Raw genomic sequence first — 22,845 nt, 5'->3', positions numbered from 1 at the left:
ATTTAGAGAACTAATGTGGATAACCAGAAAAAGATATTGCCTGGCCCTAAAGCTGTCTCTGTGTTGGGGGTTGGTGATCAATAATAAGTTAAGGGAAATGAAACCACAGAAACAACAGAACTGCAGCTATGAGAAAAATGATTTCTGCAAGCCCGATGTAAATGTGTGGCTCTTTGCAAACACAACTCTGTCCTTGTTGATGATTCTAGACACCTGAAAGGGGCCCTTTACTAAAGTGTAGATGACTCATTATTTCAGCCAGTGGAATTAGATTCTGCAGACATCATTTTTATAAAGAACATAGTAGGTATCTTAATCACCAAAACCAAACTTTGATTATTGGCATTTGTGAAACAGTCTTATTTATATCTTTGATATAATCTACTGTCTATTGAAAGAAATAGAACTTCAGTACACACCAGGTACATCAAGTCATAATGGGTAGCTAGATGTTTCTGGAAGAACCATCAGCAATAAAGCAATAATACTGTAAATATTTAAGTGACAATAATTAGACTCAGCATTCAGAGGAGCACCAAACTTACTTTAACCATTGTTATGCTTCAAAGTTGACAGAAAGGGCAGTATGCTGAAGACAATCTTTACATTTTCACAAGATCTAGTTTTCACCACAATGCATTGTTTGATACACAGAAATCCTTTCTGGTAAGACTTTTTTGAGGAGTGAATGTAGTTCTATCACTTGTGATGTGAAAGCGGTAACTCCTGGGTATATGTTGACATATGAAAAAATTTAACTCAAACAAAAATCATACATTGAGGTGAAGTATTTCAATAATATGATTCTAATATAGATCTAAGATAAAAATATCAGGTTTCCTTCAAAAATAATTTTACCATCTATTTAGAGCATTTTGTTGGTATTTGTGTAAGCTAAGCCTATTTTGAGATTTCTTACCTAACATGGTGGAGCAAAATTTGCCACCCCAAAATGCATCCCTTTAACATGTGGATTATTTTAGGCTGATCATTTAAAACAAAAACAAACAAACAGAAAACCCAGAAGGCTCTGAAACAACCTTTGACCTTCCCCCTACCTGCCTAAAAGAATTTAGATAGAGAACCTGCTCCAGGATGGCAGTTATCACCATAGATAACTAAATATAATACCATCTAGGTTGGTAGACAGGGAGGAACTTAGCAAAATCTGTTGGTTAAAATTCTGGCCCAATCAACATTTGTTTACCAAACATTTGCCTTTTTTCATCTTCCTGTGAGTCAGCTTCCTTCCCTTTGAAGTCCAGACCCATACCCCTCTCCTGAGCTCTGGAGGGCATATAAGCCTCAACTGGCTGCCTGTGAGCTTCCTGGTCTTATGGAGCCCCCAGATGAATATAAATACATTTGATTTTTTCCTGTTAATCTATCTCAGGCCAACTTAATTCTTAGACCTTTGAAGAGCAGAGGACAATTTTTCCTCCCCTACACTAACAATACCTTTATTCATCAGGAAGTGGTTGAACTAGAGCCTTTATAAAAAAGGAAACCCAATCAAGATGGTGTTATGGGTTGAGTTGTATCACCCCAAAGACATATGTTGAAGTCTCAACTCCTAGGACCTCAGAATGTGACCTACTTGGAAATAGGGCCATTGAAAATATAATCAGTTAAGATGAGGTCATTCTGAAGCAGGGGGGTTCTAAGCCATCATGATTAATATCCTCAAAAGAGCCATGTGAAACAGGGACTGTGGGTGTGGTCAGAGTAGGGTGAGGGCCTCCGGAAAAAGCAAGGCAGGATATTTGCAGTCAGAGCAATCTAACTACATGCAAGGAAACCCTCTACCAAAACTCTGTGTTAAACATTAAGCTCTAGAGTCATTCTTCAGTGAGATCAGTTGATACTCCCCAGATAAAGGAAAGTACCCCATGTTTTTATTATGCTAATTGTTTATAATCATGGGTAAGATTCACTTTAGCATGCTAAAAGGGACTTAATGTCTCATCAAGGACAAACATTCTAAGACCACGTTTAGCAAGTCCACACTCTAAGCCCTTCATCAGTTCCCAAAAATCCTCAACGGCCTATAAATCCCCTAGACAACGCAAGACCCCGGGCTCTCTTGTCCCCTCCTGACTTGAGCCAGGAGCTCTGTCCTCTCACTGTATCTCTAAATAAAAGCCTCTTCCTCGCTCTCCTACCTTGAGTGTGCTCTCCTACCTTGAGTGTTTTCTAAGTTCATTCTTTGACTCCGCAAGCAAGAACCCCGGCATCAGTGTGACGTCACAGGTGCAGGGAGAAGGCCATGTGATCACAGAAGCCAAGCTCTCAGCAACGCAGCTGCAAGCTGAGGGCCGCCAGGGACTGCCTGTGACACAAGAAGCTAAGAGACAGGCATGGACAGATTCTCTCCCAGAACCTTTGAGTGAGTATGGCCCTGCGAAGCCTTGTATTTCAGACTTCTAGCCTCCAGAACTGTGAGACAGCAAATCTCTGTTCTTTCAATCCTCCCAGCTGCAGCAGCCCTGGGAAATGAGAGCAGATAGAATGGATGCACCGGCCTCTCACACAGGGTGATGAAGTGCACAGGGCATAGACTTTGGGGTTTAGCAGAAGTAGAAATTAACCCCAACTCAGCCAATTTTTTCCTGTGTCACTTGATGCAAGGTAATTTCTTTAGTTTGTTTCTTTAGCTATGTGATAGAAAGATCTTCATAAGATTGGTAAGGACTTTAACTATTAAAAATATGAAAGTTACCTCTTACATATGAACACATTTAAGTGGCCCATTAATATTCAGTCATTTTACTTGTTTACATGCTCTTTCCATTGTACTTGTTGACGCAGGCTTTTTCTTATGTTTATTTCATGTGTTTATGGAATTTAAGAGTTCTTTTCCTTCTTTACAATAATTTAAAAAAAAAGGAACTTCTTTTAGAACTGTAAATTTCTAGCGACCTGGATGTTTGGTCATAATTTTGGCAAAAATGTTTTTAAAAAGGAATTTTTCATAATTAATGGAAAATAAACAACTGCTATTATATGCTCTACAGTTTTGTTCAGTTGTAGATACTCTGGTTCCTTGACTGCAGTTTGAAGAGCACTCACGGAAGGGAGTACCCCACCCAGAAGATGTGGTGGGTGAAAATCCCCAGGCAAATACAAAGTTTGCTTATCTAATTATATTTTGAATGTACTAAAAAAATTTTTTGTGGGGCAGGGGATGTAAGTAAGATGTAGTAAGACGTAGTTCTTTCATAAAGTACTGAAATGTGAAGTACCTAACCTAATGACTCAGTTTCAAAATCTGATTTATTAGTCTTATTAAAAAGGGATAAAACTAATGGTTCCAAAATGAGGAATGGCATATTTATGTGATCTTCCTGATGCCCCATTAAAATGACAGTAAAGAAATAAAGAGCTATAATCAAAGAGCAATCAAGAGACAAGGAAGGACCATCAGTGACATAAACTGTTCAATAAATTCTGGAAGACAGAGAGGAAGTGGTACCTAGAGAACTACAGAGGAGGCAATTTGAGCCTGATAGATGCACAGAGGCCATACCTGAGAGGAAGTCAGATGTCCTGCAGATCCCAAAATGCAAGGATGCAGAAATTTCACTTCCCACGTATCCTTTCTTAGGAAGTTACCTGGCAATATGCCTCAGCAAGACAAAGGAATAAACCAAGGGAAAGACACTGGCGTCCAGGAAAGAGCAGTTTCCAACAAGGTCACTGGGGAGTCTCAGAGTGGCGGCTGCAGAGCAGATGCAGTCAGCAAGCAACAGGCTCAGGACATGTCATCTGGGGAACAAAACAGAAAGGGCTGAGTATTCTTAAATCTCACACTAACTTTGAGATTTTAGGGTGGGGTAAAGAGAACAACAATGCAAAAATAAAAAGAAAGAAATGAGAAAACCACCCTTTTCATCAGGATGATTTGGTGCAAGCAACAGGAAAATCAATTCAGTGTGGCTTAAAAAATAATAAATTTATTACCCAACATAACAAGGACTCTATGGGCAGGAAAGCTTTGGGGCTGACCAGCTAATTCTGTGGTTCTGGGCTATCATCACACACATGGGTTCTTTGCATCTTTTTCTGTGTCATCTTTACTTTGTAAGATTTGTCCAAAGGCTGGCTCCCTTTAAGGTGGCAAGATGCCTACTGCTCTTTCAGCATTCACACCCAACATGACAGAACCCCAAAGAATATACTATGTCTCTCTTGGAGAGAAGAAAACTTTCCCGAAAGCCCTTAGAAGACATCTTTTCCTGTCTCACTGGCTTTAACTGTGTCATGTGCACCTCTAAGTAATTGCTGGAGAGGAGAATGGAACCATTGCAGCAGAGATGGTTAACTACCTCTAGATACCCTTTCTCTTCTTCCTTTTTGTATTAGAACCCCCTGAACTTTCTCTGGATACATAATCACTGAGCAGGAAGCTGCCTTTCCCAGCCTCCCTTGCACCTAGGTGTAGCCATGAGACTAAGTTCTGGCTAACCGGATGTAACTGGAGATAATGTGGGCAATTTCGGGATTATTCCTTTATAATAAGTTGTGCTCTCCACTGCCTCATGTCCTGTCTTCTGCTAGCATGAAGGTTTGGGGGCAGTGAGTCAGCTTCAAACATGAAGATGAGGGCAGTTCCTAAGGGGCATGACAGAGCAACAGGTAGAAGGAACCTGGGACCAAGACATTCACATGAGGCTGAGCCAACTACTATCTCACACTCCTACTAGTTTTAAAATTTGTGTGACAGAGAAATAAACTGTCCATTTATTTTGATCACTATTAAGGCAGCCAGAGCAACATCCTAGTTACTGAAATGGCTCTGCTTCACTTAGACCAGCGGTTCTCAAAGCATGTTCCTTACACTGGCAGATTCAGGATCATCCAGAAGCTTGTTGGAGGTATACACACACATTTTGGGGGCCTCACCCCAGACCTACTGAGTCAGAATATCTGTGAATGTAGCCCCACAGTCTGTGCTTTAATAGGCCTCCCAGCTCACTCTGATGTACATCTAAGTTTGAGAAACACTAATTAGCTCTGCTGGATCCACTCTCTCTGGCTGAAGATGGAGTTGGCCTCCCATGTGGCGGTGGACAGACACCTGAATAAACCAAGGTCTTGTTAGGTTCTGTTAGGTGAGGTTGGGGATGGATGCTGGGTAGGCAACCAATAGTATCTGACACTGTTATAATAAACATACTAACCTAGTTTCAACTGTATAGATTAACCTGAAGATTTACTACAGTTTCAGAGCAGACTGGAAAAGTCCTGGTCATTGACAGTGTGAAAAGACAGATGACAAAGCTGAGTAATGTAAATCAAGAGAGATGGAGGGAAAAGAGATAATATCAGTAGCTGACATAACAAATGAAGGTGCTTATTTAAAATTATAAATGTATCCAAGAAAGGAATTCAAAATAAGAACATAATTATTGAGGAAAGAGGCTGGCAGGAGGAAAGGTGAGCTAAATCTTCATCCTTCAAGTAGGAAGACAACAGATAACTTCAGAAAATGCTACCTCAAGAAATAGCACTGTTAGCATATTATTTAAAGACATGAGGCAATCACTGTTAAGAATAAAAACAGAAATGACTAAAATAGTTAAAAAGAATTTTCCCTCTTGGAGTGGGGACTACTTTTCATTATTAGCCCTTCTCTACTATTTTTTTTTAAACTTAGAGAATGTATTACTATGATGAAACATTTTAAAATTATGTTTTTAGAGGAGGTATACATAATGTGGGACAGAGGTCTCTTACAAAGAGCTTCTTTGTAAAAGTGCTTTGTCCAGGACTGGGGTCACCAGAATGTGTGCAGAGCTTCAGTCAGACCTGTCTTTCTAGGCAGCTTTAAAAATAGTTGGATTGGGGCAGGGTTTCTGACAAAAGGCCCTCTCCTCATTGGCGTAATCCTCTGGACAGTTGTATGGAGGCATATGTGGCTGAGCGAATGAAACCAGCTCGCAATGGTCTGTTGACAGTCTTGAGCTGTCCCCTTTTGTAGAGTGACCGCCCCTGCTTTCTCATTCAGATGTGGAGACAGAGCCTTAATGGGTATAGGATGTTTTCACCAGGAGAATCATTCTCAGTAGCCTCTGAGTTCTGACCGGGCAGCTGAATGTTTGCATCATGGAAAAGTCATATTTCAACAATCAGTTGACCCCAAAGCACTTGTCCAGACAGTAATGATTGTATATTGTAGGAGGATAAATTAAACCACGTCTATGTCTTCAAATTCAGCTGGCATGTTTCCTCTTACCATACTGCCATTTTTGTGATTTACTCTGTGCCCAAAATTACTTGTCCCACCAGTTGATGTCAGGCTCTCTGTTTTCAACACCAAGTAATGATGGCTGGAAATGGGGGAGGCTGAAGTGGTTTGGGAGTAATGTGGCATTAGGCAGTGGTTTTCAGTTTGTTTGTGGTAGAGCTCTGTGGTGCTGGAGAGACACCTCCAGACAGGACTGGGAGGGAGAGGCCTGGGCTCCGGATCACTCCCACTTGAACGAGAGTAGCTGATCCTATCCTGTATTTTGGGAGGAAGAAGTTTCCAGAAATAACTCCCTGAAAAACACTGGTGTTGTGAAATTAACACTGGGCTAGCACTCGGAGGGCCTGGGTTTGCTCCTTATTTTTCTCATGTATTCAGTTTTCTCACTTATAGAATGGAGATAATGGGTTCCCCTGGGTCATAAGATTAACTTTTCAAACCAGCTAAAAAAGGTAATTCTAGATTATTATAAAAACACAAAGGATTATTACCTAGAATAGAGTCTCAGAAGAGTTCATTTAATTTGATTAAATATTGATGTTGGTCTACACAGACATAGTTTTTAAAGCTTGTCCAGAAAAGCCATGGACAATTATCATGTGGGAGTAGCTTTTTTTTTTTTGCCTTTTGAATACTCTTTTCACCCAATTTGTATTAAATTGCACATATAAAAGAAACCTATAGTAACCAATGTGGTAACTGTTATTCTTTTTGCTGCAATTAATTTCTCTAGAGTGCTAAGCATCCTGAAATCCATGGGCTATATGTGCACCCCCAGCTCCCAAATGCCAGCTTAATTTTAAAGGCAATCTTTCAACTAATTCCATTCATAAGAACTCTGCCCTCATGTGCTAATCATCTCCAAAAGACTCCACTTATTACTACCACCCCCCTTAGGGGTTAGGATTCAACATATGAATTTTGGGGGTACACAAACACTCAGACCATAGCAATATGCATGAAAAGAAAATTCAAAAGCATATACAACAAAATGTTAACAGTGCTTATCTCTGTTGAGTGATTTGGGATTATTTTTTCTTATTCTTCATCTGTCTTTTCTAATTTATATGTAATGAATACTCATTATGTACTTAATTTAAATAAATAAGGAACACAGGCAGTCTTTCAGTTCCTACAACACAGCGGAAATAGGATGCAGCAAGGTTGTAAAATCACACAACTCAGACGTGCAAAGGAACCTGGAGTTCATTTTCCCTGACTGCCCATTTACAAGTACACCTCCCTTGGCCACCCTGCCCTTCATTTCTCAGGCATCAGAGGAAAAGCTCGATTTAGTTCCTTGACAGCATTTCCATTTCTTCCCATTTACCCAGGTTTGTTTTAGTGAAAACATTTGGTCCATTCAAAGTTCAACATCCCAGTAGGGCTGATTAAAATCCTTAGCTGGTTGAGCTAGATAATGTCTTTAGATAAAATTCTCTCCCATTTAGTCTCCTCCTCCTCTTGCTCTGAGAGAATGAGCAGGGTTATATATCCTCCTGATGCCTCCGTGATCAAAGTTCCTTGGGTGGTGCGAGGTCCGGGCCTCGGGGTGATGCCCGCGTCCACTCGGTGAAGTCTGCTGCTGGAGTAATTTGGGCCTTGGTCAGTGCCCAGTGGGCTCTCCTACCGTCACTCCTCCGAGCCTATTTCACAGCCAGTGGGGCCAGTCAGGCCTCTGCTGTCAGTTCTGCCCCTTACCCCCTTCGGATCCGGGCCCCGAATCTCCAGTCAGCCACCCAGTTTCTGCCCCAGTCCACACGATCTGCCTGCCGGAGCTTCTGGGTCTGATCCCACTTCTTGGGAACCAAGAGCTTCGTGGGAAACCTTACTCTGATCTCCTGTGCCCCAGCCTCAGTGTGTCCTCACTCAGCCCCGAAAGAGAAAACCTGACCGGTGCGCGCGCCCACTGCCGGCCGGGATCCTCGCCTCTCCTTGAGGTCCTAGGAAGGGTGGCAGGCTCGCCCCTCGTCTTCTCCCTTTCACCAAATCCTCGCTCTTCCGGAGTGGATTCCTGCCCTCTCCCAGGTGGAAGGGTTCAGCAAACAGAAACCAGCTTATCGCAAGGAAGCACAGCAGCAGTCATTCAAAAACACTGTATCTGTTACAAGGCAAAAAAAAGTACCTAGGGCAGCACTGACTCGCCTCTGGGGATAGGCCAGGACCTGGTGGGAGAGACCGAGGGAGGTCGGGGCCTTAACTCTGCAGGCCGCTGGAGCCGGGTCAGGGAGGCCCAGGTAGGAGCGGGGAGTGGCCTCTTCCAGGCCCCGCCCCCGGCACCAGGCTGGAGCCGGCTCGCGCATGCGCAGGAATCGTCGCACTGAGTGGAATGGAGTGACTCCGGCCGTGGCAACCGACGCTCACAGGCTTTGTCAACCTTCCTGGGATACGTGTCCTTTCATTCCCCCTCTAAAAAGGTAGAGCTGAGAATAAATAAACCCACCCTACAACGTTTTTTCAAGTATGAAAAAGAGAATGTATTACATGTCTCTTGGTGAACTCAGAAGGGTAGAGGATAAAAGATTCCTAATTCTTCAATACACCCAGGTAGTAATAGTGTAGTAGCCAAAAAGGAGACTTTATTTTCTCCTTGGCATACTTTAACAGAGAAAATAAGAATTTTTTTTTTTGCTCTGGAAACAAAACTATTTTTGTGTTGAAAGAGGAAAATGTGGCAGGGAACATTTTTACTCTCCCTGACCTGGCTCCTTTGCAATAAAGTTTTGCTCATTTCTGCCTGAGTCCTCTTGTTTGCCACTCATTCTTCCAAAGCGTTTCCTTTAGAATAACAAGTTCTTTCCCCAAAATTGAATTGAGATTTGACTGAGTTTTGGTTAAACCTGACAGCTGTACAATACTGAGCCTTAACATCAGGAAGATGGCAGTTTTATTCTTTTATTCAAGTTTTTCTGTTTCTCTGAGTACATTTTGGGTTTCTTCATGAAGTCTAGTATATTTCTTAAGATTATTCTGAAGAATTTTACAAGTGTTTTCTTTCCTGCTATCAAGGAGACTTCTTTCCACCATGTTTCAGCTGTTCATGGATGACATAGAGAGAAGTTACTGATTTTTAAAAATTTGTCCTATAGCTGCTGATGCCAGGGTTCTTGTTTGCCGAGTCAAAGAATGAACTTGGCAAACACCCAAGGTGGGAGAGCCAGGGAGAGGCTTTTATTGAGAGATACAGTGAGACGGCAGAGCTCCTGGTTTGCGCCAGGAGGAGACAAGAGAGCCCAGGGTGGTGCATTGTCTAGGGGTCTTATAGGCGGTTGAGGATTTTTGGGAACTGAGGGCTTAGGGTTGACTTGTACCACCTGCCCTGCCCCTAAGGCGGGCTGGGTTGTTGTCTGTTTGCTAGGGCTGTTTACAGTGAAGTCACGGGTTATGCTGAGATACCCTTCTTTATTTGTGGAACACTCAAACATTTCAGGCCAAGTTGCTCCTGGCCTTTTTACCTTTAATTGATCTCACTGAAGATGTCTATATTCCTAGTCTGGTATCTTTACTCTAGAGAATTAGTGTGACCTTGACTTTGCATAGTGCTTAACACAGAGTTTCAATAGGGACTTCTTTACATTGTTACATTGCTTTGACTGTAAATATCCTGCCTTGCTTTTTCTGGAGGCCCTCACCCTACTCTGACTACACCCAAGGTCCCCGTCTCACTGCTACAATAAAAATAGCAATATGTGATAAAATTATAGTTGTATTCAACAGTTGCCAAATAGTAGGCACTATGCTGTATGTTTACACATATTCCCCATTGAATTGTTAAAAAGCAGAATTCATGTAAATTTGAAGATATAATTGATTTTATTATATGATTCATTAATCAGGCAGCATCCCATCTAACAGGAGAGGAATGCTCTGAGGAGTTGTACAAAATGAAAGGTTTTTATAGATGGGAAGGTGGGCAAAAGTTATTAGCAAAAGAAGAGATTAGGGATGGTTTCAGGGAAGGTTGCTCTCCCTCAGGGGGAGCAGGGGGTCTTATGCAGATCACCTCCTCACTAGTGACCTGGAAATTCCAGACTCATTAGCTTAAAATTCCACTCCTGGGAGAGGCTGAGACTGCAATTAGGTTGGACACTAAGCCCCACTTTGGCAACTTGGTCTGGGGTAAGTAACCCCATGCTGGGCCTGTGTTTTTTTTTTTTCTAACAGAATCTTCACAGTAACTTTGTAAGTCAATTATCATTTTACCTTAATTTATAAAGGAAGAAAACTGAAGTTCAGTGAGATTCAGTAACTTGCCCAAGGTCATACACAGTTCATTAGTGAGCACTTAGTAATTCTCTTCGGTTTTCTAGGTTTTTTTTTAATACAAAATAATAATTTTGTTGACTCCTTTCCAGGGATTATGCTTCTTATCTTTGTTTTGTGCTACACCGAAGTGGTCATAATTATATTAAAATGTTAAATAACAATTATTGTCTCTTAAATGTTCCTGAACCTCATACCCTCTGTGGATATGAGTATATGGTGCTGCAGTCAACAGATAACAATAATCCCTAACACCATGCACCTAGACAGTCTGAGTCTAGACTCAGTGCTCTCAATCACACTACTAATTCAGGAACCACTCTAACCTGTTCTAGCATGTTCCATGCCACTTTAGCATGACCCACATGCTTCACATCTCCACCAATTTCCTTAATTTTTTGGCCTTGAAGCCAAACTTCATCTCTAAATCTAGTCCCAACTGGACTGCTAAATCCTCTTTACCCTGGATCTTATCTGGTACTTCCTTACAACACTGCTTCCAATAATGGCTTCTTGGCTCAACCAGTGAAATTAAATAAAGAGGTAGCCCACCTCCATGTCCTCTTTAGGGATCACGACCCTATCCTATATAAGCCTACAGTTTCTTTTTACCAATATACCCATTTAAGTCTCTCTCAACTTCTCTTTTAAATGTCTTTGAAAACAAAGAAAATGAGGGATTGACAATATTTTTTTTGTTAGTTAAAAACCCACAACACCTAATGTCAGAAAGGCTAAAGAGAAAGTAACACTTCTACACTGTACTTATATGTTCTTTCTCAAGGGCAATATGACAATGCATGTAAAAAAAACAGAACTTTGCCCACTGCTTGACTCAAGATCTCATTTGTTGGAATATATCCTAAGTAAGTCATCATGGATGAACACATATATTTTTATAAAATCCTTTATTTCAATTTTATTTATGATGGTTAAAAATTTATAGCAGTTTAGATGCCCAACAGTGGGTGGTTTGTTAAATAAATTATATACATCCAGAGGAATATTTAATAACATGGAAAAGTTCATGATATACACTGTTAGGTGAAAAATGTATATCACAACCCCAGATGTAGAACATAACCTCATTTTTGTTATATGTATATATATCCATTTCTATATAACTATGTGAATATAAATTCCTCTCTTTCTACATATATATAATAATTTTGTATATAATATTATCTATATGTATACCACTATAGAAATCACCACAGAAAATATATACCCTCAAATGTTCATCTCTTAATGGATTAATTATAAAGAAGTATGGCATATTTCTTCTTTTTTGCTCACCCTTTTCTGAATTTTCTACAGTGACATAGAATTTTAATAGAAAAAAGAGTTATTGTTAACAGCTTCTTGTTAATTAGGTTATATGCAAAGAGACACAAAATAGAGGGCTCAGAAAAAAAAGGTTTTTCTTTAATTTCCCCCAAACTATCCAGAGGTGAATGTTGTGCAGTTACAATGAAATGTATTCCACAAAGTTATAGAGGGATCCAGATTTCTTTCATCTTGTGCTATTATCTAGGTTGGTGTCTTCTCCATATGGCAGAAGCTGGTTAACTTGCACATCCACATTCTAAGCCACAGGAGACTCCACACCAAGTACATTTGTCTTTAAGGGGATAACCTGGAAGCTGCACTCATTCTCTCACCATGGGCTACATCCTAGTCACTTGACCACACCTGTATGCAAGGCAGGCTGAGATATTTAGTTTGCAGCTGTTAGCCATGTACACATTTTCAGCTATAATTTAGGGTGGAGGGATTATTACTAAAAGGAAGAGGGAAGAATTAATAGATTCTTCCCCCAGATATTATAAAGCTATGATGGTTAAAATACTGTGTTAGTATTACAGGAATAAATTCTAAAAAATGGAGTAGACAAGGTAAGCCAGGAACAGGCTCAAACTCTTATAAGATTTAAGCACATATGAAAGGTAGCTTTTCAAATGAGGAATGAATTATTCAATCAGTGTTGAGAACTGAATGACCACTTGGAAAAAACAAAGTTGAATTAAATAACAAAATGCATCTAGATGTCTTAAAGACCTAAAGTACTATCGGAAATTCTGATGAAAATAGTGACCAGACTATAACTTCTGCTTTGTAGTTGGTTCCTCATTCCACAGATCTTGGGGCCTCACTGAGCTTAAGTATCTCTTCACTGACCTTCAGCAACCAGAACTGAAAATTAATTATTACATATAAAGGGTCATGTTTGTACTAGGTCAGGAGAGTGATTTCTATTATGTTTTTTGATTGTTTTTGGTTCCTTTCTTATGAAGTGCTAGGTTAATCTTATGTGTTGCTAAATAACATGCATAAAACTAGTAATCCATGTAATGACTTCTAATTCACATCGAGGGGCTACCCTAAGAGTGCCTCAAACTGTATTTACTACATATAAAAATCAGTGTCCAACTCAACAACAACAAAAAACTCCATTTAAAAATGGGCAAGTGACTTGAATTGATATTTCTCTAAAGATGATATATAAATGGCCAAACAAATATATGGAAAGTTTCCCAATAACACTTATTACTAGAGAAATGCAAATCAAAATCACAATGAGATAGTACCTCTACCACATCCTACCCACTAATAGTAGGATGGCTACTATAAAATAAAAGAAAAAAAGAAACAAAACCAGAAAATAAAAGTGTTGGCAAGGATGGAGAGAAATTGGAACTTTTGTGCATTGTTAGTGGGAATGCAGCTGCTACGGGAAACAGTAGGGTAGTTCCTCAAAAAATTAATGAAAATAGAACCACCATATGATCCAGCAACTTCACTTGTGAGACAAATACTCTATAACTCTCCTTATATAAGGTTCCTAAAGTTGTCAAATTTATAGAAACAGGAAGTAGAATGGTGGTTACCAGGGCTGTGGCGAGAGGGAAATGATGGAGTCGTTATTTAAGGTGCCCATTAAAGTTTCAGTTTTGCAAGGTGAAAAAAGGTCTGGAGATTGGTTGCACAACAACATTAATAAATTTAACACCACTAAAAAATTTAAATAAATAAATAAAATAAATAAATTTAACACCACTGAAATGTATGCTGAAATTGGTTAAGATGATAATTTTATGGTTTCTTAAATTTAAGATGGTTTCTTTTTTAACCACAATTTTAAAAAAGTCTTATCACAGAGTTTGTGCTTTCACACTGCAAGAATAAGAGATAGAGATTTCTTATACCTAAGATGTCCATCATGTTAGTCACTAGCTACATGGGCCATGGAGCACTTGAAATGTAACTAGTCTTAATTAAGATGTGCTATAATTTAATTATGAAAAATTCATGAAAAAATCAAAACCACTGTGGCAGAAATGAAGAATACTGTTGATGGGCTTATCAGTAGACTGGACATGACAAAAAAGAGTGAGCTTGAAAAGTGAGCTTGAGTATATGTGAATAGGCACATCTTAAAATGAAAAACAAAGAAAAGAAAGAATGAGAAAGGTGGAAAAGATGATCAAAGGGCCATGGGACAATTACTAAACGTGTACTATACAGTGATTGTGATACAGAAGGAAGAGAAAGGAACAGAAGAAATATTTGAAATAATAGTAGCTGAGAGTTTTCCAAAATTAATAAGACACCAAACCACAGTTTCAGGAAGCTCAAAGAATACCACACAGGATGAATAACAAAAAATGTACACCCAGGCATATCATATTCAGAAAATCAGAGATAAGGAGAAAATCTTGAAAGAAACCAGAGAGAGGGAAAGAAAACACCTTATCTACTGAGGAACGATAAGAACCTCACTGGGCTTTCCTTCAGAACCCATGCAAGCAAGAAGAGTAGAGTAACATATTTAAAGCATTAAAAGAAAAAAAAACAAGCAACCTAGAATTCTACATTCACCAAAATTATCCTTGAAAGGCAACAGAGAAATAAAAACTCTCAGATAAGCAAAACTTGAAGGAATTTTCTCAAGTAGAAAATTCTCAAGTAGAGCTGCTTTGTAAGAAATGCGAAAAGAAGGTCTTCAGAGAGAAGGAAAATAATATGGGTTGGAAACTCAGATCTATGTAAAGAAACAGAGTTTGAGAAATGAAGCACTGAGAAATGAAAGTAAAATAAAATATTTTTTTCTTATTCTTAACAGATTAAACAGATAACAGCTCAAAATAACAGTAACAATATACTGGATGATTATAGCTTATGGGTAAGTGAGGTGTATGACAGCAATATTATAAGGGATGGGAGGGAGCATTAGAAATATTTTGTTATACAGGACCTGCACTACTCATGAAGTGGTATAATGTTACTTGAAAGTGGACTTAGATTAGTCATAAATGTATATTGCAAACTGTAGGGCAATGAGTAAAAATTTTTAAGAAAGAGAGAAAACTGAATAAAAAAATGCTCAATTAAAATGGGAAAAGGCAAAAAAAGAGTGGAAGACAACAAAAGAAACAAAGAACAAGAACAATGAATTAAAAATAGTTAAAATATGATAGCTATTACTATAACTATGTCAATAATCACTTTAAATGTGAATGATCTAACTACACCATTTAGTAGACAGAGACTAATAGAGAGGATAACAAGACCCAACTATATGTTGTCTATAAGAAACCCAATTTAAGTATAAAGACACAGATTAAAGGCAAAGGGATGGTTTACTGTTTACCTCCATACACAGAAGTAAACTTGAAATGAATCAAAGGTCTAAATGTAAGACATGAAACCATAAAAACATTAGAAGAAAACATAGGCAAATATCTCTTGAACATAACCATGAGCAATATTTTCCTGGACACATTTCCTCAAACAAGGGAATCAAAATAGAAAATGAGCAAGTGGGACTACATCAAACTAAAATGCTTCTGCACAGCAAGGACACCATCAGCAGAACAAAAAGGCATACAGTATGGGAGAATATATTTGTAAATGATTTATCTGATCAGGGGTTAACATCCAAAATACATAAAGAGCTCAACACAAAAGAACAAATAACCTATTTAAAAAATGGACAGAGGACCTGAACAGATATTTTTCCAAAGAAGAAATACAGATTTCCAACAAGCACATGAAAAGCACATGAAAAGATGCTTGAGTGCAAATCAAAACCACAATGAGATATCACCTCACACCAGTTGGAATGGCCACTACCCAAAAGACAAGAAATAGCAAGTGTTGGGGAAGATGTGGAGAAAAGGGAACCCTCCTACACTGTTGGTGGGAATGTCAGTTGCTGTAGCCACTGTGGAAAGCAGTATGGAGGTTCGTCAAAAAACTAAAAGTAGAAATACCATATGACTCAGTAATTCCACTTTTAGGAATTTACCAAATGAAAACAAAATCCCTGATTCAAAAAGATATATGCACCCCTATGTTTATTGTCACATTATTTACTATAGCCAATATAAGGAAGCAATGTAAGTGTCCATCAATAGATGAATGGATAAAGAAGTGGTACATGTACACAATGGAATATTATTTAGCTTTACAAAAGAAAATAAAAGGAAATCCTGCCATTTGTGACAACCTGGATGACTCTAAAGGGTATTATGCTCAGTGAAATAAACCGCACAAATACCATATGATTTCATTTACTTTTGGAATCTAAAAACAAAACAAAACAAAACAAAATGGACGAAATAGCAGTAGACTCATAGACACTGAGAAGTGACTGGTGGTTACCATGAGGGAGGGGAGGGGTTGGGGTGGGTGGTGGGGATGATGAGGAGGATAAAGGGGAGCAAAAATTCTCAACCATAATATAAGTTGGTCATGGGAATGGTAGTACTACATGGAGAATATAGCCAATGTTTCTGCGACATCTTCCTATTTACACATAGAAACTGCACTAGTCGGGGTGAGGATTTAATAATATATGGGTAACTGCTGAACCACTGTGTTATATACTTGAAACCAATATAATATCATGTATCAACAGTACTTCAATTAAAAAAAAACTTTTCCTTTTTCCAAATACGTAACTGCTTGAAGCCAGGTTTTCCTTATATGCTTCTACCAACATAATATGAGATTACTTGAAGACACAGATATAGAATCCAGCTGTATTCTCTTAAACCATACATTAAAGAGATTTGCAAAATATAAACAGTGACATCCTTTTTTTCTATTTTCTTGTTTGAGAAAATTGTGTCATTTTTCTTAGAAATATATTTATTTAGAAGCTTATATTGTTCATTTAAATTGAACTAATAAATATTTTTACAATTTCCCAGTTTTAATTTCTGATGCAGTAAATACAATAGATATAGCCCACATAAACAAAAGCTCTTGGGCTCTTCAATAATTTTTAATAGTGTGGAGACGCCCTGAGACTAAGACGTTTGAGCACTGCTGATCTAGAGTGTACTACCTATTGTATAATAAAGATATATATATATGCTCATTTTTTTTTCAAAAATAAACACAGGAAGAAAACATTAGAGACCAATGATCTCGGTTACGTAGAGGGGTTATACATAGTAGGAGGAGCCTGCAGGACTGATCCTTCCATAGGTAAACCTTCTACTTAGTATTGATGTGGGAACCATGCTAATATTTTACGTTAACACAGAAAATATAATAAAATCAAAAGAATGTGGCAGAATCATAAAATGGGATGGATATAAATTTAGTAATAAACAAATGTATTTCAAAATAATACTAGTCACACTGAAGAGGGTGGAAAAAAAAGTAACTCAAGTAACTCTTCAGCATAGCATTTTGACCTTGTACCTTCAGACTAAAACAAAAAATAAATGAATATTGAATTATAATAGCAGGTTTGTTCTTTGCAGAGGCATGACTGGTATATTCTAGGACTGAATAAATAGCAATTATCTTGAGAGTAGTTGAAACAGATTTCTCAACGTCAGAGAAGAGAGTCACAAGTATAAAAAGTGGGAAGACTGAAATGAGTCCTGTAGTTTTGGACTGAAATTGGAGGTTTCACCACGTTCAACATATGGACGGAGAGGAGTCTGCGTGTGTGCATTCTACATCTGTCCACTGAGAGGACTGAGAAGTAATGACACTCCAGTAGCAATAAGCACACCTAGAGCACAGATCTTGGTTTCTAATCATAGATCTTCTATTTCTACTGAAAATAACTAGGGCTTCTTGGAGAAGAGATTGATTCCAGAGCTAAGGCAGGGAAAATCAACGTGAACCTGGGTACTTTGTCCTACTTGAAACAAGAAAGTCCTCAAAGAATGATTGACTTAAGTCAAAAGGAGGATGGAGTCAGTTTGTGGAACTCTGACTGGCCAAACATGAGATAATCTGAATGCCAAAAAATAGTAGTTATAAACCACTGAATTTAAAAATATTGTTTACTAATATCAACAAGCAAACAAACAAATGGAAAAGGAATAACTCTTCTGTAGAGTATAACGGAGATAAATAAATGTCTTTAAAAAAAATGAAGACCAAAGAAATTATGGTGTTAGAAATCACCAATTGATAAATGTGGTAGTAACATTTGATTAAAGCTATAATCATAATGAATTAGACACCACATTTACCTGTAGTCAAAGTTAACATTACTCTTACAGGTCAACTCTTACAGGTCATGGAGATCATTTGCTTCCTAATACAAGGCACTTGGAAGGAGACAGTGTCCCTTTTGTGACGTGTCCATCAAAAACTCACAGCCTCAATTTAACTATGAGGAAACACGAGACACTGCCAAAGTGAGAGTTATCCTATAAAATAATGAGCTTTTACTCTACAACAATAACAAGGTCGTGAATGGCAAAGATAGACTGTTCCAGATTAAAGGAGACTAAAGAGATATGCTTACTAAAATACAATGTGTGACCTTAGATTGGATCTTAGTCTAGAAATTGTTGCTTTCCTATGAAGGATGTTATTTGACAACTAGCAAAATATGAATATCATTCATATATTATTGGTTAATAGAATTACATCAATATTAGCTTCTTAATTTTTATATTTTTTAGGTCAGAGGACATCCTGGTGCTTAGAAAATACACACTGAAGTATTTAGGGCTCAAGGGGCAACATATCTGCAACTTGTTCTCAAATGATTCAGGATAAAAAACATACGTGGGAAACGAGTGTGTGTGTGCGTGTGTGTGTGTGTGTGTAAAATAACGAACCAAATCTGGGGAATCTAGGTGGTGAGGGGTTTATGGGAATCCTTGTACTACTCATCACTTTTTTTTGCAAGGCTGAAATTGCATTAAAATAAAAATGCTAAAAGAAAAACAAATTAGAAGGTAATGAAATTCTGACACATTCTATAGCATGGATGGACCTTGAAGACATTCCACTAAGTGAAATAAGCCAGACTTAAAAGGACAAATATTGTATGATCAATTTATATGAGGGATGTAGGACAGTCAAATTACAGAGAAAGAAGGTAGAAGAGCAGCTGGCAGGAGCTGGAGGGAAGGAAGAATGGGAATTTAGTGTTTATGGGGGCAAAGTTTCAGTCTGAGATGATAGAAGTAGTTTTGGAGCTGGTAATAGTTGGTGATGATTGCACAGCAATGTGAATGTACTTAGTGCCACTAAATTGTACCTTTTAAAATGGAAATTTTAACGGTCTATTTTTACCACACACACACAAAAAAGCAAGTGAGGGTTTCCAGCCCCAGATTTAGACGTTAACCCCACAACAGCAGTGCTCCTTCCCCAGAACTGGTTACAAACTGCAGTTTCATTCTACAGAAACACTTAAGGAACATTCCTTCCCCACCAGAGAGCTTAGAACATCTTGCCAATCAAAGTGGGAAACAGCCTATTTAAATAATAGTTATGAGCTGGCTGAAGAGGTAATCTTAGTCACTACAATAATTAGTCAACCATCTGTTTGTAGGGTAACACTTCCCAAGGATGCTGGTGACACTGAGCAATTAAGCATTTTGCAAGCCTTTGCCTTTTGCACCCTTTGACCTCTGCAGTGTGAACAGGACAAACAGAGCAAAGTAAAACAGCTGACTTATGCAGTGTAAACTCTGGCACCGGCCTGGCTGCAGTGGGCTCATGTTCTCACCTAAGTTCCTCATTTTTTTTTATAACATCACCAGTGGTAATGTGTCTGCTATATGTTAAGTGTTTGTAGTAACTGTGTGTGCAGCACTGAATATCAAAGCACAGTTAATCTTGCCTTATTTTTAGAAACTTAAAGTACCAAGTAAAAAATCATTTCCATTTTCAGAGTCACAATGAAATCTTGGGCTTTTAATTTTTTTAAACCCTGTTAACCAAACTCTTTGCCTGTGATTTATTCTGTAGAAAACTACAAACTTCATCTTTCTGAAGTGTTGCCAAATAGTCATCATTTCCTACAGAAAAAGGCATTGATCGCATCTCAGTCTAGGAATCTGACCTCAATGTACCTTTTGAAGTTGACTTTCCATGAAATCTAAGTTCTGTATCTGCCAAATCAGAACTCTGAACCTTAGAATAAAGCACCAAAAATGTAACTGAAGATCAAAACGTACACCCATTTGTAAGACTTGAGGTATACATTGGTTTGTTCTCTCACCAGCTTTGAACAAAATGCCTACTTTTCCCTGTATTGTTGCCAACTCTACTTCCTTCAGTTTTTGTAAATTCACTGAACTACTCATAATTTCTCCTTTAACATCCTGGGCACATTCACCTACTGGTCTTTGCTTACTTTATTTTCACACCAACCAACTTAAAATTTGACCCATAGTAAGCATTCAAGAATATCTGTCAATATTTGTTAAGTGAATAATGTCACTATTTCACATCACAAGTAGAACCTGTAATTGTATCTAGAATCTGGTGCCAAGGATAACTTAAACAAATAACAGCAATTGCTTTTTAGGATGATAAAAGTTAGAGAATCCAAACTCGCTGCAGAAAACTTCCCAGAGTTGGGAGGCCTCACCTCACACTCAGGCACAAGCATGGCTTATATTTAGGGCCACCAATAATCAAATTTGATGCATCAGATGAAGCTGAGTCCTAGAAGTAAACAATTTTATCTTATTTTGTGTTTGCTTTATTTCTATGGATAGTCAAATCATGTCTGGTGTGGACAGAAGTTAGAGTGTAGATCTAGAGGCCCCTCCGTGAAAGAAAATAAACCTCAATTTCATTAACCTGGAAGAAAGGGTACAAACTCTATTTGCACATCCCCCAAACCTTCTCAGCTTTATCTCTCAAGAACAATTGATAGCAGGATGACAGCTCTGTGTGACTGGGGGGTGGCGGGGGTGGAGGTGAGGCATTCTAATGCTACAGCTAATCAGTGAGGGAAGGCAGTCAACTTCCCATTTCAATATTTTTTAAGGCTTCCCTCCCCACCCGCTAGCTTAGACCACCTGTTACCAGATAAGGATTCCCTAACAGTAACTTAGTTAAATTTTTACACAACTTAAAGTCCAACAAACAAAATTTATATTGTTCTTTCCTGCACTAAAGTTTATTTCTTGCATTTTTTTCAAGCAGAATTGGTTTGATAAGCAAAATAATATATGTAGGGAGGTGTATGTTTAAGTTATATTAGAACGGAAACTTTTTCTATGTTTAAGTCGCATTAGAGAGGAAACTTTCCCTAAACAACACTGTAGGTATGAAAAATGGGGAGACAGTTTTGTGAAATGGATTTCAAAGCTACACAGAAGGGCTTGTATTTCAGACGTGGAGTCTAAAGAATTCTTGGAGGATATACAAAATGATGACAAAAGGCAAAATACTGTAGTTACAGAATCATTAATCTGTTTAGAAAATGCACTTTGTCATCAAAATGTGACAAGTAACTAATTAAGCAGAAGTTTGTGTCAGGTTTTGCTGCATCCTTTCCCATAAGGAAGGCGGGATGGACATGTCCTTTTGTCAGATGATAGCAAAGTGAACCTATCAAGAAATGTAGTCCCCATTATTGGAACAGTTGTTTTGTTTAGTTTTTTAAAACTAAATGGGATTCTTGTGAAGTACAAAATATTTAGGATAAATCAAAGATTTGTGATTTCCAGTGAGGATTAGTGTGTCCAAGAATTATGAGAGAAAGAGAAGGAAAAGGAGAGGGAGGGAGAAAGGAAAGAAGGGAAAGAAAAAATATTCAGATAAGCTATCTAAAATTCTTTTTCAAACGTAATGGTCAAAACGTTATGTTTTAAAACTTTGGAACAAGGGCTGTCTGTGTGTTTTCGTTACCATCTGGCTGTTCTGATTGAAAACAACTCCACACTGGATGGGTCTAACCTTTCTAGACTTCCCCATCTCCCCATTCCTCTCTCTCTCTCTCTCTGTCTCTCTCTCTCTCTCTCTCTGTCTCTCTCTCTCTCTCTCTCTCTCTCTCTTTCTCTCTCTCTCTCTCACACACACACACACAAAACACCCGAAAAGTAAATAATTGTCCTTGGAGCCATTAATTTTTTTAAGTAATTTTTTCCTTATACTCAGTAAAGTAAACCATCATTTCTAGAGGCCTCAAAGTGAGATACTGATTTGGTGAACACATTTCCTAAACCAAAAAACATCAGGGCACATAGTCTGATAAATTCAAATAGGAGAAATGGAAAAAAGTACTTCAAGCTAGGACTGTCTAAAAGAGAACCTTTGCCTCAGTTATTGATCTAAAAGAAGCTACTAGAACTAAAAGCCTTGCAGTACTGTCTAAAGATAAAATGTAATTGTTCTCTATGGTGGGAAGAAAATATTTAACCATAGAAACAGAAATGGTTGGAAAAGAAAATACAATGGGACATAATTCTAGGTCTTCTTAGCTCCATTAGTAAATAAACCGTTTAGACTAGGGGGTAGGAATTACCACCTAGGTAAGCCAGAACATTAACTGTAAGTGCTTATCCAGAACTGATTATCTCCAGTATTTGCTTTGGAATAACAGAGGAAAGAAGGAAGTGTGTGAGGGTGGAGATGAAGCAAGCGTGCCTATGGGTTGATAATTGTTTAAGCTAGGTGATGGGTTTGTGGGGATTCATTATAGTAGGATCTCTACTATCAGATATATTTAAAAATTTCCATAATGAAAAGTAAAGAAGCAAAATGAGGCATTTGGAGCATGGCAAATCCCTTGTTTCTGAGGTCACCTGGCGCTTTTTAAGTTTTTTCAAAATAAAATTTATCCTGGACTAGTAGATGTATGTGAATTGTTGACAAGCACAGACAAAAGGGGAGAGAAAAACACAAACTGATTTAGGCATGTATTCCAGCCTCAAAGAGAAGCCCTTCTAATCTACTCTGAAATGTGTGGCTGAGGACAGCTTCCAAATGGGTTGAAAAAATAAAATGTAATCTATCTAAGTTTTAAAAATAAAGTATATCCAAGTAGCTTGGAAGTAATGTTTTCTTCCCTTTTAAGGTAGCATGGAAGTATTGTTTTGGCTTTTGCA

The 22,845-nt window shown here is 38.2% G+C and overlaps 2 long non-coding RNA genes across 3 annotated transcripts in view; one reads left to right on the top strand and one right to left on the bottom strand.

The window, feature by feature from the left end:
- Positions 1 to 22,845, bottom strand: part of LOC108395760 (uncharacterized) — a 48,439-nt gene that overhangs the window by 18,337 nt on the left and 7,257 nt on the right. For both annotated transcript variants that reach the window (XR_005061344.2, XR_001852754.3), the window contains one exon: positions 3,527 to 3,765. This is a non-coding gene — a long non-coding RNA (uncharacterized lncRNA). The remainder of the gene's footprint in view (positions 1 to 3,526; positions 3,766 to 22,845) is intronic.
- LOC140843421 (uncharacterized) lies at positions 2,187 to 21,772 on the top strand. Its single transcript, XR_012121162.1, has 3 exons — positions 2,187 to 2,386; positions 2,476 to 2,628; positions 19,751 to 21,772. It is a non-coding gene; the product is annotated as an uncharacterized lncRNA (long non-coding RNA).

Source organism: Manis javanica, chromosome 9, assembly GCF_040802235.1.
Source record: "Manis javanica isolate MJ-LG chromosome 9, MJ_LKY, whole genome shotgun sequence".
In the NCBI taxonomy this organism is placed as follows: domain Eukaryota; kingdom Metazoa; phylum Chordata; class Mammalia; order Pholidota; family Manidae; genus Manis; species Manis javanica.
This window is presented reverse-complemented; position numbering and strand designations above follow the sequence as displayed.